This window comes from Fukomys damarensis, unplaced genomic scaffold, assembly GCF_012274545.1.
Source record: "Fukomys damarensis isolate Sample0158 unplaced genomic scaffold, DMR_v1.0_HiC HiC_scaffold_19, whole genome shotgun sequence".
NCBI lineage: Eukaryota > Metazoa > Chordata > Mammalia > Rodentia > Bathyergidae > Fukomys > Fukomys damarensis.
The window spans coordinates 31,728,645-31,743,956 of NW_022900931.1; the positions used below are offsets into that span (position 1 = coordinate 31,728,645).

Consider the following 15,312-nt stretch of genomic DNA (forward strand, 5'->3'; position numbering starts at 1 on the left):
CTAATTTTCCTGATCGCCTCTGAGCATACACTGCCGCCTACGTCCGCCTGAGCCAAAGTGACAAAGAAAAACACACACGGGGAAGAGTCACCACATTCTCAGGAAAGCCAGGCTTTTCAGTGCTTGGTGATATTTTTATTCATCCCTGCAGGCTCTGAAATTCCCCAGAGCTTTCTTAAATTCAGGCAAATTTGCCAATTCTCAAGTTGCCTCAGAAAAATGCCCATTTCACAATAATGAGTGTCTCTTCCTGGAGACGCACATCTATTGTGATTTTCCCATCCCTCAATACAGATCCACTGGCAAACCACCACTTATGGCCTCAAACTCCATCTGATTTCCATCAAATGTACTCTTTGTAGTGAAAAGAAAATCCGAGGCGAACTTTTACAAGGTCAGCGAGATATATCTTTGCAGGTGTCACGCTGTGTATTTGAAAAAATTCAGAGAGGTACAATTTCTAGAAAATAGCCAGTTCCTGAACCTGCTGTGACTTCTACGGAGGGATGGGAATAAGAAGTCAGCTCCTGGGCCTCTCATCAGCTGTACATGGGAGACCCTGAGCAGTGCAGATGTTCGAAACACACAGAAAAGCCACAATCCAGGGAACATGAGTAAGGACATGGGCTTTCTGCATACCTGACCATATGGAAAGTGAGTTCATTTTATTCCAGTTACGTTACGGTCAGATGAGAAAGTGTTGTTGCCAACGTGGAAAGCCAAAACCTCATTCCAGGCACCACAAAGCTATTGATTTATTACAAAGCTTCAAAACCAAGGACGGAAAGTAATCTTATTCCGGGAGCAGAGCCATCCTCTAGCTACAGTCGGGCCGCAGGCAGCTGCCCGGTCTGACATGATGAGCATCACACTCTGCCCGGCGCTTGACATTTCCACCGTGAGGGTCCTTCCTCTGTGTTCGGTGCCGTGGCTTCCCTGGCTACTCTGGATGGACACTGCCTGGGATGAAACACTAACTACCATACAAGGCACTGATTTGAGAAAACTCTACCCTCTTCTGAGTCGAAGCTCTTCCAGTAATTTCTGCTCAGGCACCTACTCTACAGAGACTAAACATAGCTTCCTGTCCCCAGGATGGCCAGCCCGTCTCCTGAAGCCTCCTCTTCTCAGACGCTGACCCTGAGTTTCTTCCACCCATTCTAAATGATGCAATTGTTATATGCACCAGCTCTCTGTGGACCTACAGGGTAATGTGTGGTGTCCGATGCTGGGCCCATTCCCCCGGAAGTGATTGTCCCCGCAGGATGGCAGGGCATCTGGCCACGGCTTGGCTGTGGTTTCTCACCGCAGGTTCATGCTCTGTGAGTCTTGTCGGTCCCCATGGTAGTGAGGTGGACAGAACCCTCCAGGGTCACGACAGCTAGAGAAGCACTCCACCTGCACCTCACAAAAGTGGATTCGATTCCTCAAAAGAACATCCTTATAAAAGGGTGAACCTGATCCTTCTCCGCTGTCTCTTGCTTTCTCTCCACCATTTGTGAATTGCTAAAAGGCCCTCGCCAGATGCTATGCTCTGCTTTTTGTACTTTCCAGCCACCAGCACTGTGAACCAAATAAACTTCTTTTCTTTATTCATTAACCAATATCCGTTATCCTGTTATAGCAACATGAGACACATCAAGACAAGCCTCTCTACTACTATGGAGGATTCGTTTGCTTTATCTTTCTCAGTGCCCTACAAGGACCTATTTATGGTTTGGGACAACTCTGTAATGGATCACACAGAGCTTACAAGGAACTAGAACTTTCTGAGGCTTCCTCACATGAACTGCTACAAAACCAGATCTCTTTCAACCTCAGCCACCTACATGTATGTCCAGACACAAAGCATGGATATGTAAATTAATCTCAGTTGCATTCCTTTGTTGTTGTGGTCTGTCAGGGTCCTAGGACTGTGCCTCATGCCTCCATTTAGGACATGAGTGATCCCTTGGGGGCTCTGGGTCATCTGTAAAGGTCCTTTGATCCTAATCCAGTGTGACCGGAAAGTAAGGAACCCAAGTGGCACCATCAGAGGCGCCTTCCCAGTGGACACAATCCTCTTCTGAGCACAGAGATCTGCAGCCAGATAGGAGTCCACCTGCAGACTCACCTGGCTCTCCTTTCTTATCTTATTCTCAGAGATAGAAGGCATGGACTCTCAGATTCGCAGTGGAATTCAAAGGAGGCAGAAATTTCTGTCCTTTTTAGCTCCCCCCTTTGCCTTAATCTTTCTCCTAGATTTGTTGCTTTTCTACTGAAGGTGAGACCAGGCTTCCCCCCTGGGATTGGAGCACAAAAGCCAATCTGCCACCTGCCACACCGTGCCTTCGCCCAGATAGGCCACCTTTCAGCGTCTCTGCTGGAGCACACAGTCACTAAACTGGGGCTTTTCACAGGCCGCTCCTCCCAGGCCTCCCCACACCACCTGGCCGGGCTGTTAGGCAGCTTTTTGTTGTGGTGACCAATGCTTGAGATAAACAAAGGAAGAAGTTCGTTTTTCTCAGGGTTCCGGGGTTTTCGGTCCAAGCTCAGCCAGCTCCGTTGCTCTTCAGCCATGGAGGCAGGGACGTCCTGTTGGAAGAGTGTGGCAGAGGACTCGCTCACTCCACAGCATCCAGGCCACCGGGGGAGAGCTAAAGAGCCCAGGGGAGCGGCCGGGGATCATACAGGGCCCCGAGGCCACCTCCTGTGACCCACTCCTTCACTCTGCCTAGCTGCTACTTCCTTCCCTCCCGCTGGTGCCACCCAATCACGGCCTCCTCAGTGGATGAATCCACTGATGAAGTGAGAGGCTTTGTGACCCAGTCTCCTTCCGAGAGGCCCTTCTCTGCACGTGAGAGACTCTGGGGCGCAGGTCAGACCTAAACCGTAACACAGGCCCGTCATGCTTTGCATCCCTCCTTGTGCTGGGAGCCTCCTTCCAATTCCTCGGTTTACAGTAGGCTCCTTGGGGAGGTGCCTACTGCTTCTCACTGCTTCTTCTGCTATGTTGTTCCCAGTGGGCATGTGAAACTCAGCGAGGGACTCTGGTCAGGGCCTCCCTGGATCCGGGCAGGAGGGGCCTGGCGCCGGGCCTCAGTAGTGAAGAACTAACTTACCCGAGGAGGAGTGTAGCCTTCGCCCCAGCTGCTGAGCTCCCGTGGAATGTCTCGCCTAAGAAGAGGCTCTGTATCTAAGGGCGTTAGCCTCTGTGCAGCCTAACGGTTTATGAAGGGAACTTTGAGGTTTACCACTGCAGGTTCAGGCCCTGGAGTACCAACCCACACCTCTAGAGGAAGCTGGAAACTAAAAGCCAACCTTGCGGGCAGTGTGTGACAGAGCGCCAATAAAACTGGGGACACCGAAGCCTCGAGTGAGCTTTCCTGGCTGGCAATCCTCCGTGTGCACGCGTTCAGGAGAAGGTAAGTGCACTGGGAGAGAATGACCCAGCAGAAACTGCACTGGGACCCTTCCCAGATTTCTCCCCATGTGTCTCTTCCCTTGGCTAATTTAATTTTGTAAACTTTCACTATACAGAAGACAATAATCTGTAATTTTACATTTTACTGGCTAGCTTTCCCATTGCTTGGATAAAACAGCTGACACTCGCAGTTTGGAGGAGGAGAGTTCCAGTGTGGCCCACTGTTTCTGAGGTCCCAGTCCATCGCTGGCGACTCTGAGGGAGAAGCATCATGGTGGATGGGCAGGTAGAGGAGAGCTGCTCACCTGGCGCCACCTGGAGAGCAGAGAGGGGAAAGAGCCTCAGAAAGGAAAGGGCCAAGCACCAGGTATAGTTGTGACCCCCAAACCCACTTCTTCCAACTAGGCTAACCTCCTGACGGCCATCTGGCTGTGGAGTCCTGAGCGGCACCCCCACCATCCAGCCTCCTCGTCAGGAGTCGCTAACAAGCCGGACTAGCTGACGACGGTGTTTCCCTAGGTTCTGCAAGCCATTCTAAAGAATGGCTGAGACTCCGTGTGACCCAGGGTCCACTAAACTTGTAGCTGAGCTCTGAGGTAAGGACAGGCCTGTGGGACTGATCCACAGACACCGGCATTTGCCAAGCCTCACTGTGCTCCTCAGTTTGGGGAGATACATGCTGGCTTTTGTCTCCCTTTCCTCTCCTCTGGAAACAGGAAGTCCCCGTGTGGGTCACCCTCCTGGTGCAGAGTGGGGCCGGCCGTGTGTGCTGGGCTGTCCCGGTGACCACATATGTGTGACTGAGGCCCTCAGCAGCATCTGTGAAGGAGAGGCGAAAGGAAAAGCTGCGCACAAAGTCAGCACCGGTTCTCTCCATGCCGCCGAGTACCAGCGTGGAATTTCAGAGAACTGAAGATTCAGAAACTGAGCATAAAGCTCAAGGTCATTATGAAGTTATTTTGTTTTCAAAGCAACAAGGTAAAGCATGTTTTGTTTCATATACTGGCTGTTAGCCTGACTGATAGCCTTTAAGAATCTGGACGTGGTACGTGTGTGCTCGTGTCTATTTGAACTCTTGCCTCGGGCCCTGAAACGTCAGAAGCCAGCTTGTTGCTGACCGTAGCAATTCCAGGTTCAGAGGCTGATAATCGTATCTTTTAAGACAGGTTGCTAAAGGTTAAGTAAACAGCACATCTTCATTCTCTCAGACTACCCTGAAACATGTGCCTTCAGATGTTAAAAGGAGATTTTATTTTTCTTCTCCTGATATCCCACAAAGCTAAGAATAAGACAGCAGACACTAAATCTTCTCTCATCCCAAAGTGAGTGCCTCACATTGCTTAGTGCCGAATAACAACACAGGCCAAAACTTAGCGGCCTAAAACACCCCTTACTTTCTCTAAATGTCTTTGGTTTAGCAGTTCAGACAGGGAAAGAAGGAAGAGGCAGCCTCCACCACTGAGTCCCAGGTCTCAGTTGCAATCCCCAGGGCAGGGGGTTGAGCTGGCTCTGCTGTGCCACCCTGCTTGGCCCTGCTGTCTGTTTGGTTTCTCAGTTCTCCTTCTGTACCATCTCCACGCAGCCAACTTTGGCTTCCCCACAGCAAGGTGACTGGGTGGTCAGCCTCCCTACCTGGCTTCCAAATGGCCCCTGAGAGGGAGCTGGAGATGCCAGGCTGCTTCCAGGCCAGGTCTGACACTGGCACAAGGAGGGAGAACCACAGGGCCATCCCAGGTTCAGAGGCATAAGGCAGGAATGGCCCCATGTCTCTGTGACCAGAGCAGGATGTACATCCAGGAAAAAAAGGAAACAGTGGAAACCAGCCTAGGAGGTGATTTACAGTGATATGTGCAGAATTTGCAAAGGAGGAGACTGGAAACTGCAACTAGTCCTAAACCAACCAAAAGTGAGGTGGTGTCACAGCTCCAGGTGGCAATACAGCTCCAGCTGCATGAAATGAGAGCTCTTCTTTGCAAAAAGGTCTTTGGAACACTAAGGCACTTTTCCTCTCACGCCTCTTCACCCCAGCCTGGAGGAAGGGTTGCAGGGAGACATCATGGTTTGCTGCATCTGCCCAGCCTTTTCTTCAGTGCACCTGCAGGGTACAGCTTGTGGCATTTGCCACACAGCTCAGGGCCTGAGGAGAGCTGCCCTTCAGAAACCACGAGTGCACAGCTCTACTCACACGAGCAAAAGGCAGAGCACCTGAGAGTCCATGAGGGGTGAACGGATAAGCAAGATGGACTGGACTCAGCAGTCACACAGAGCTCAGCACCCAGTCCTGAGCTGCATGTGCGATAGTGTAAGAAAGTTTCCTGCTGGGCTTTGGTTCTATACTTGCATTTTTATTTCTTGTTGGACAACTGGGCCTATGGGAAATGTCAACATGGTACCCTGGCTATGGCCTTTCGCAAGGGCCAGCTCGTCTATGAAGCAGGCAGCAGTGACCTGGGAGCTGGCTCTAGTGACAGTCGTATGCAGGGCCCTGGGCCGATGGCACCCTGTGCTCCCTGGAAGAGAGAACCCTGTGATGGCCGGGCCTGCCTGGCCCCAACGGGACTTCCGGACAGGACTGGGGCCTCCCAGAGTGCTGGATTAAAAATGTGCACCACCATGCCTGGCTTCTCCTTTCTGTGTAGCCTGACCAGCCCTCTGGAACTTTATTCTTAGGAGCAAGGGTGCTCTTTCAAAGCTCTTATTTTGACATCTTTCCCCACTGGTTCCATTTCCAATTCTTGCTCTTCTGTGTAGAGTAGAGGGTCTGCATGTACATTTGGTGTACATCTCACCAATAACTCTCCAGAAAATTACTCACTAGTTGATTTAAGTGTGGCCTCAAATCCCCTGATTTTTGTCTTGGAAGTGAAGACGACTCCCCTCCCTTGAATCTGGGCTGGCTGGTGACTGCTTCTGCTGCTGGTGGGAGCGGGGATGGGGCGGTCTCAGGGGAGAGACTGAGAGGCAGGCCGTGGGCAGCACCTCCTGGGGCTCCCACACTGTGATCTCCAGATTGACTGTCCAAGATCAGCCTTCTAGCTGCCCCCTCCCCCTGCCAGACACACTGCAGCCACTCGTGTGCATGAACAAGCCACCTGGAAGGGTATCTTCCTACCCAGCTGCCAGCCTCTGAGCTACCCTGTCGCTATGGAGCAAGGGCAAGGCAGTCTGAGCCATGGCAGGTCTGAGCTCCCTACTGACCAGCCAGCATCACAGGTTCGCTGTGTCTGGTCCCTGTCTTCTGGGGTGCATTTACACATAGCATCGGTACTTGGGACTTTGTTTCACATCTGTCCTTAAATTAGTATTCATACCAGAGAGCTTTAGTGGTTCAATAAATGTTTAAAAAAAGAGGGATTTGCGGGGAGGTGGGTAGTACAGCTCCAGGCTGCATGAAGCCCAGGTTCAAGCCAGCTTCTCTGGATTTGATGTGGTTTTGTTTTCATGAGAGTTTTCATTTCTCCAGTCTTCATACAGCTTCCCTGAAGGCAGTGCTGGCTTGGAAAAACCCCAGAGCCAGAGTAAGAAGAGGGTAGTAGTGGCAGATTCTTCCACTTGTGGTTGCTTCTTGGAGCTGCCGGGAGATGAAAGAGACAGGCATGGGTTTCCTGCTGCTCCTAACTGGGTCACAGCCCATAGTTTTGCAAAGGCATGGAATAGAAGGAGGAGGGGAAACAACAGCAAGAGGACATCCATGCAGCAACCTGGGGATTCATCTCTGAGTTCCTTTACAGGAAGAGACGAAAATATCACTACTGACTGATAGCTTTTTCTAATGTGAGGGAAATATGTGCCATACAGGAGCTGATGGTGGCCGTCAGCGTGCATCGTACAGTTAGAATTGCTTCTACATGCAGTATACAGCTCTGAGGAGGCTCAGGAGGGTGCGTGAAGCTGTGTGATTCACTTCTGATCTCTCCAGCTTGGGGGCTCCACACAGGGCAGGTCATGTGATAGACTCCTCCATATTTGTTTGAGCTGAGCCAAGTGAGTTGCTCCAGACCACACCATTGCAGGATAGCTGTTCTGGGGCCGGGGATTCACGTGCTTGGATGGCAATCAATAGACAGTGATTCCAGCTCAGCTAACAGAAAAGGGAATCAATGAAAGAATTTGAGGAAAGGCATGGAGTTTTAGAACCAGGTTATAGAGCACAGGGACGGGCACTTTCTTGGGGTTTAGACCTTGGTGGCAGTCTCATCCGTGTACTTTTTATCATGCTGCTCTTAGTTTTCCCCACAATGAGGAACTATGATTCAAATCTCAGAAAGGATTCTAGATTATGAGGGTTCAACTCATGTAGCTTGTGGCAAAAGAATATCCTTTAACTAGAGAAACTCACGGTGCTTTGAATAAAAATCTTATGTCATAGGAGAGGAATAAGTCCACCTCCTTCCTCAAGATGGGATGTTCCTAACAGGAAGGCGAACAGGTGCTGGGCAGCACTAAAGCAGCAAAGTCCTCCCCATCAGCCCTGATCAACCTTGCTCCCGAGTCCTCTCGCTCTGTAGCTCGAGGAGATTGCAATGGCTTGGATCTGGTTTTTCCCCCAAAGCTCAGGACTCAGACACTGGATCCCAGTGTAGTGATGTTAGGGGGACCTTTAAGAGCTGGGACCTAGTGGGATACTCACAGATCCATTGGGGAGCTGCCCTCGGGAGGATTTATTAGTTTTCATGGACCGTGGATGGTCCTTGTGAGAGGCTTGCTGTGAACAGCAATGGCCACTTCCCTCTCTCTGGCTTCCTGTCTCACCGGGGGCCCCTCCCTCTCCCCTGGGCCCCACCATTGTGATTCCATCCACCATGAAGGCTTCATCAGAGCCACATGGAAGCCACTACCATGCTCTTAAACCTCCAGGACTGAGAGCTAAATAAACCACCTTTCTTTTCAGTTTCAGATATTTCATTATAGTGACGGAAAGGGAACTAAAACAAGGGATTTTGTCCTCTTACATGGCCCTGTATGGAAATATTACCCCACCCCTCCGTGAGAGGTGCTTCTAACAAGAGGGAAGAGACAGAGGGGACAAGGGACAGACAGGGCCTTCTGCTCTGAGCTGAGTGTGGACACAGCTGGGGAAAAACCTTCCAACCCAGAGCAGATCGGAATTTCATATTATTTATTACCTCTGTGCTACTATTTATAAGGGATTTTTTTTCTGTTTCAGCCAGAGGCTTGATAAATGCAATAAATGTGGGGCAAACGCTGATTTAATGTCACGTATGGGATGATGTAATCTATGTAGTAAACAAGAGTAGCCATCAAGTTATAAATAATATTTTACTGCGATATTGAATAGGTCTGATACCAGATGTACAGTAAACACACTTTATGGAAATTCCTTTCCTTTGCAAAGATGAGGAAATGATCTATAATATAAATTTACATGTGTGCTGTGCATGTGGGCTTTATTTTGCGCTTTTTGTATGATTTGTTGAACTCTTTTTGGTCGCCAACACAGAATAGGCCCAGTTCAGCATTCTCTGGTTTTGTGCAGCTAAATCACAGCACAGAAAACCTGCATCATTCATTACATCGAGTTCTAAGTCCAGCCTAATGTTTTAAAGTTAAATTTCATAGTTACTGAATGAAGTACATCACCCAAAAGATGCAATGTCTTTTCTTCAATCCATGATTTTGAAGAGATGTAGAATTTTCTCTTACTTGGCCTATATTTTCAGGGGGCACCTTCATAGAATTCTGAGGGCAGAATTGGTCCTACACCTTGCTTCCTGCCAACTTCTGAAAGAGCTAAGACCAGGACGATCCCTCTAGCTTTGAGGTCCTGCCCTGTCCTCTTCCTTTGCTTTCTGCACAGGATCACAGGCTGGAGGTAACAGGGTGACAGTGCACACCCAGGCCCACACCCCTCTCAGCACAACTGCCTTCCCGCAGGCAGGCGCCTCTTTCTCTTGAGATCACAGGAAAAGCACCCTGTTTCTTCATCCCCAAAGTAAAGAGAGAGCATGCTTAGTGCTTCTGATCGGAACTGCCTCCCAACAGCGAGGGGTAGGCTAGTCTTGGCTGTGCTCTTTGCAGAGCCGTTGAATTCAGCTTTTGCCACTGTGAAGTAGGTGTTAGATTGACAGGCCACACACTGGATCATAGTAGCCCCCTTCCACTGCTGTCAGGCCCGCAAGTCCACCCTGGTCTGGACCAGACTGATGTGTCTATGCTCCATAGGACCCTTTGTCCAGGGAAACAGCTAGGGTTTCTGGACCTTCAGAAACTTTCTCCATGTTGCAATAGTATTTTGCCTCTTTATCAAATTCCTGCATTATCCTGTGAACTTGGGTGCAATTAAAATGGGATTTACTTATCTCTGTTATTCCAGACCAACTGGCAGAACTCCACTGGGCAAATTCAAGATGGGGAAGCACCATCTCTTTTTCACTTTCTCCTGACAGCACTGTTTTCCAAGTCACAAAGTCAAGTTTCTGCTGTTGACCAGGAAAGCATAGCCCAGCTCAGCTGTGTTTTAGACTGAAGAGGGAGAGTGGCAGGATAAGGGCCGGGCTGGGGATGCAGAGACAAGGGGAGCTGAGCTACTTCCTGAGCTCCTGGACTGCCAGGGCCGTGGTGTCCCTGCGCTTTATCACGACCCACCCCTCAGCAGACCAGGCTGCCTCCCGGGAAACAGGGGTACCAGCCCAGCAGACACTGCCCTGGCCTTGCCAGGACGCTTGGGCTATGAACAGTGCCATAGCTCTCTGCTGGAACATGGCAGGAGGCTCACGACCACGACTGGGGCTTGAAGTCCAGAGCTTGTTTTCCACTCCTCCCAGGCAGGCCTCCCCAGTCGTAACCCCAACACCTGCGGAGGCCTCCTGGCCTTTCTGTGCAGAGCTGTCCGGCCAAGGACCGCTTCACGGGCTCCAGCCGTGTGGGCCAGTGGGGACGGGCCAGGCCACAGAGCCTTTTCTGTCTGAACCCTGAAGAGGGGCACCTTCATCCACCTTCATCCTGACCTCCCCAGGGTAGGCTGGGAAGCAGCAGAGCAGAAGGCAAGGCAGAGGACCCAGTTTCCCAAATGGAAACTCAGATATTTAACACTTGATTTTTAAGAACCCTTCTGGAAAAGTCTCTCTTGGATGGTAAAGTTTGGACACATCCAGTGCCTCCTCTTCTGGTCCATTTTCAAGCAACGCCCACCTTCAAATCTTGCTGTTAGGAACCAAAGAGGTAGGAAGAGCATTAAACCCAGAAGTTTAAAGAGAACAGAAGCCAGATAGATGCTTTCCCTCTGAACAGTGTCTCCACTGGCTCGTGGGAGCTACAGGGGGCCATGTACGAATGCAGGGCCAATTTGCAGGGTGGTGGCAGATTCTGGATTCCTAACACGCTCCCAGGTGACACCGAGGCTGCTGGTCCTCAGACCACACTTTGGGCAGCAACAGCCTAATTCATAATAGCTTCGAATAGAGATCATTTTAGCAGCCACAAATGTCCCATCAGGTACGTTAATATTTACTCACTGGTTCATGTACCCTTCCAGCCGACATTTATTGAGTGTGTACCATGCAACTTCCATGCTGGGAACCAGGACATAGATGGCCCAACGATAGGTCTCAGGATGCCCAGTGTTCTCCTGTGAGCCCGTGAACAAACTCACCCTGAGAGCTCAAGGGTGATGTGCTCTGCTGTGAGTGAGGCGGGTACAGAGCGTGTGTCGCTGGTCACACAGCAGATGCCTCAGCAAGCGTCCCGGAGGCAGCGTCCCAATCCGAAGGTGCCAGAGAGACCCCTACGTGACGCACAGCTGAGCCCCACACAGGGTGCGGCGTCATGGTAGAAGGCCAGAAACTGCTGCAAAGAAAGGGGGCAGGAAGGGAAGGATGGAAGGAAAGAGGGGAGGGAGGGAGGTGGGGATTGGGAAAGACAGGTGAAAACCAAATGGCAAACCCCCTCCTGGGGAAGCTGTCCTACTTTTAATTACATGACATTAATTTTCTTTTTATGACCATACAAATAATATGGATTAGTATAAAGTAACTCAAATGATCAAGTAAGCAGTCAAAGTTGGCAACCCTCAAAATCCCACACACCAAGGCACAGTAGCAGTTTTGTGTATATTAATCTACACTTTTTACAATATACAAAAATGTCTATGCGTATGTATGCTAGAGCTCAGCAGAATGATGCGCTGTACACTACCTAAAACTTCCTTTATTCACTGAACAATAGATTGTGGGGTTTTCCACGTGTTAATTCTTTTGATTCTATTTAGTCTGTGTTGCTATAATAAAATACCTGAGCTTGGGCAATTTATGAAGAACAGAGATTTATTCCTCACAGTTCTGAAGACTAGAAAGTCCACAGTCAGCGGGGTAGCAGGTTCAGTTTGGGGTAAGGGCCAGGTCTCCGCATCATAGAAGTCACCTTGAACTCTGTGCCCTGGGGTGGCGAAGTTCCGGACAGCAGAGGGACTCCCTAGTGTCCTCCAGCCCTTACCAAGGAACTAATCACTTACTAAAGGAGTGATGGCAAACCTTCTAGAGACAAGGGCCCACACTGCAGCCCCAAACACACTTATCACAAAGTGCCAACATTGTAATTACACCTGAATACTGAGGCTTTCCTTTAGGAAAAACAACGCATCCATTGACATCTTTTGTCTTAACAGAAAAGCAACACACATGCTCACCACCCCTGTCCTATAAGGCCCTACGGCCTAACACGGCCCCTTTTCACCCTGCCACACTGGCGATGAAGCTTCAGCACGTGAGTTCTGGGAAACACCCGGAGCATAACAGCCTCTGTGTTTTCCAGTGTTTTGCTTTGTAATTTCATTGTGTAGCTTACCATAATTTATGTCACCAATTTCAACTGGGGGACAGTAGGACAGTTTCCTTTTTTTTTTAACTAAAATAAAAAGTGTAACTGCATTCTTGCATCTTTGCATTCTTGATTTCCATGAAATAAATTTAAAGAGAAATTATGGGGTAGAAAGGAAGTGATCCTAAATTTTGGCATCTTGCCCAAGACACAGCTGTATGGATTTCACACTGACGAAATGTGACACAGCACAACTTTTACTATGTTATACTTGCTAAGCTAATAGGATTTTACTATTGTTGTAACTTGTATTTCTGATACTTCAGTGATGCTGAGAAACATATTATCAGCTATTTTATGTCTTTCTTTTGCCTATTTGTAGCTCCTTGTTTATCTCCCTGTTAGGGTTTCTTGTCTTATTGATTTACATGAGCTTTCAATAGTGTCTATTTGTCCTTTTAAATTGCTGTGTGTTGTAAATATTCTTTATAAGTCAGAGGAAGCTTTAGAACTGATTTTAAAACAGGGACTTTAAAGTCCAACTCCTGTACCTATACTATAATATCATACTGAGAATTGAATCAAAATGAAGCACCTAAAATTCTTACTACAGGGCCTGGACTTAGTAAGTGCTTTTAAAAGTCATTTCTAATGAGAATCAATGTCCTTTGTAACATCTTTGAGGGTGTGCGTGGCTAGTGAAACAGCTGTCTTAGTATTTCCTCCTCTTGTGTCTGGGCTAAGGAAGGTCCTGTCCTTCCAATCCTTAGGGCGCCTGTCTGTGTTTTTCCATCTCCCACCTTCACCCGCTGCTGCCCCATCCCTCCCTCGCTGAGTGCCCCTGTCTGCTGCCTGTACCACTCTCTGACTCCTCTGCTTCATGCACCTTGCTCCCCCACTGCTCAGCTCCCCGCCCAGGGCCCATGGTCACCACCCCTTCTCTCCCACCCTGTGACCTCCCAGCTCACCTATCTGTAGAGCCCGGCCGCCTCCTCTCTTCCTTCCTCTTTTCGTCCAAATTCCTCACGGGGTCGCTGTGATTCCCTTCTCTATCCCAGCCCCTCTGCCTGCTGCCTGACACACTACTCACTGCTTACCCTCGTGGAACTTGGGCTCGTTCGCAGCACCCAGTGGGGTCCATGTCCCCTGCATAAGTCATTTGCTCCTTCACACCCCAGACTGTGCCACCCAAGTCACCCTCCTGTTTTACTTCCTGGGTTTTTCCAGGTCTTTTCTGCAGCGTGTGTCTCGTCCTCCCTGCTGGGAAGTGAGCTTCCTTCTCCATCCATCTACACCCGTGCTCTAGGGCACCTTATCTACTCTTCTGATCCAGATACCTAAATCTGTATCTCTAGCCCCTGTTTCTCCATGAAATTCAGATCTACATATTCAGCATCTGATTAAGATCTCAACTTGGGTTGCTCACAAGAATTGCTGATCTGACATGGCCTAGGGCAGGGTCACCACATACTCCGTCCAGCTCGCGCCCTGCCTAATGTTAGCCAACAAGGGGTGAGGAGGGCTGAAATCCAGCCTGGTTAGGTCTCCAGACTGTGAGTCCTGGGGCAGGCTTTGCCCACACTGTGGACACGATGCTCTTTCTACAGGAAGGGTCTTTTCTCCTTTTCCCAATGGAGCGAGCCCTGGCAAAATACAGCTTTTGATTTCTTCCTTCCCTCAACACACTGCCTTCGGTATGTGCCACCATTCCAATGGGGAGGACAGAGGGGAAGTGAGGGAAGGAAAGGAAAAGAAAGGAGAAGAGAGGAGGGAGAGAAAGGGGAGGTGAGGGGATCTCTAGCTGCTCCGTCTCTGTCTTACGCAGTTAACTTCCAGCGCATTTTGAATTCAGCCCCTTTCACCCGTTCCGCGCACGATGGTCCCTGTGCCTTTGTCCACAGAGCCTCTCAGTTCCTCTCCTGACCTCCACCCCCGCCCATCCTCCTCCTCCTTTGCGCTCACAGATGCTTTCTAAGACCCGTGCTTCTCCCCACTCACCAGCTCCACATCCTCCAAGGTCCCCCACATCAACCAGAACCAAACTCAACCCTGCTCTCAGGTTGGAGCTTTTCTGGTTCCGTTTTCTACTGCTGCGGCCTGGACACGCTGACTTGCTCTCTGCCTCAGTTCGCCAGGCTCCCTGCTGTCTCTCCACTTTGCACCGGGCACACCCTCTCCCAGACGTCACACAGCCAACTCCTTGTCAACATTCCAGCTTGATCTGCGTGATCACTTCTCAAAGCACCCTTCCTTGACCTCCTGCTTGAGACCGCCGTTTTCCTTCTCATGCCATCACGTCTTCTTTCGCACCCCATTGCTTCCGCCATGACCTGCCTGAACATCTCTCCGATGCCCAGATCTCCACGCCCGGCCCCTGCCCTGTCCCTCCAGCACCTACAGCAGTGCCTGGTAAACAGCAGGCACTCGGCGGTGGATGGAGTGGTACAGCCTGAGCGGGTCACAGGCAGACAGAGGCAGGAGAAAAGGGCAACAACGAGGACGAGGAGACGGGAAACAGGCCGGAAAGTAAACACGGAAACCAGCAAACTCCACAGAGGAGACCAGGCTGCACCTAGGTGTCCACAGCAGCCCGCGCCAAGTGCTCTGCCCAAGCCCTGCCTCCTCCATGCCAAGAGACTCTGCCTTCTGGTCCCGGGATGCAGAGAGCGGGATGGCTGAGGGCCGCAGGTTCTTGCTTCTCCTTCAGCCCGGGCAAGGGCTGAGCACCCGCTGGGTGGAGTCGGGACAAGCGAGTGTAACAGCTCACACTGGCCGGCCTACAGCGGCACTGTCTGAGCAGCCCTCCTCTCTGCTCCCTTGCACGTTTCCCTGGGTCCTGCATGGGAGCAGAGCTCAGTGCCCATTTGGGCCTCTGCGGGGAAGCCAAGTGCCATGGCTGCTGCAGCTGGAGCTCACCTCTCGCAGGCAGATGAGCAAGGCCAGGCCCCAGCACGGACACTGTCCGGCGGCTGTCTGCTCACTCTGCTTACCGTCCCTTCCTGTCAGGTCAGGAGTGGGGGCCTTGTTCCCGACAGATCGTTTTACAACACAAATCTTTTCCAGGGGGCCTTTTTCGATGTTATTTTATTTTTATTTTTGCAATACTGGAGATGGAACCCAGGGCCTCATGCCTG

General features: G+C 50.4%; 1 long non-coding RNA gene across 2 annotated transcripts; it reads right to left on the minus strand.

Moving 5' to 3' along the window:
- Positions 1 to 3,553: 3,553 nt before the first annotated feature.
- LOC104874780 lies at positions 3,554 to 14,332 on the minus strand. 2 transcript variants are annotated; one of them, XR_002025967.1, is made up of 3 exons: positions 14,177 to 14,332; positions 11,016 to 11,209; positions 3,554 to 3,718 (listed from the first exon to the last, which is right to left on the minus strand). It is a non-coding gene; the product is annotated as an uncharacterized LOC104874780 (long non-coding RNA). The 2 variants fall into 2 exon arrangements; XR_783870.1 differs by having other exon boundaries at positions 10,879 to 11,209.
- Positions 14,333 to 15,312: the final 980 nt, after the last annotated feature.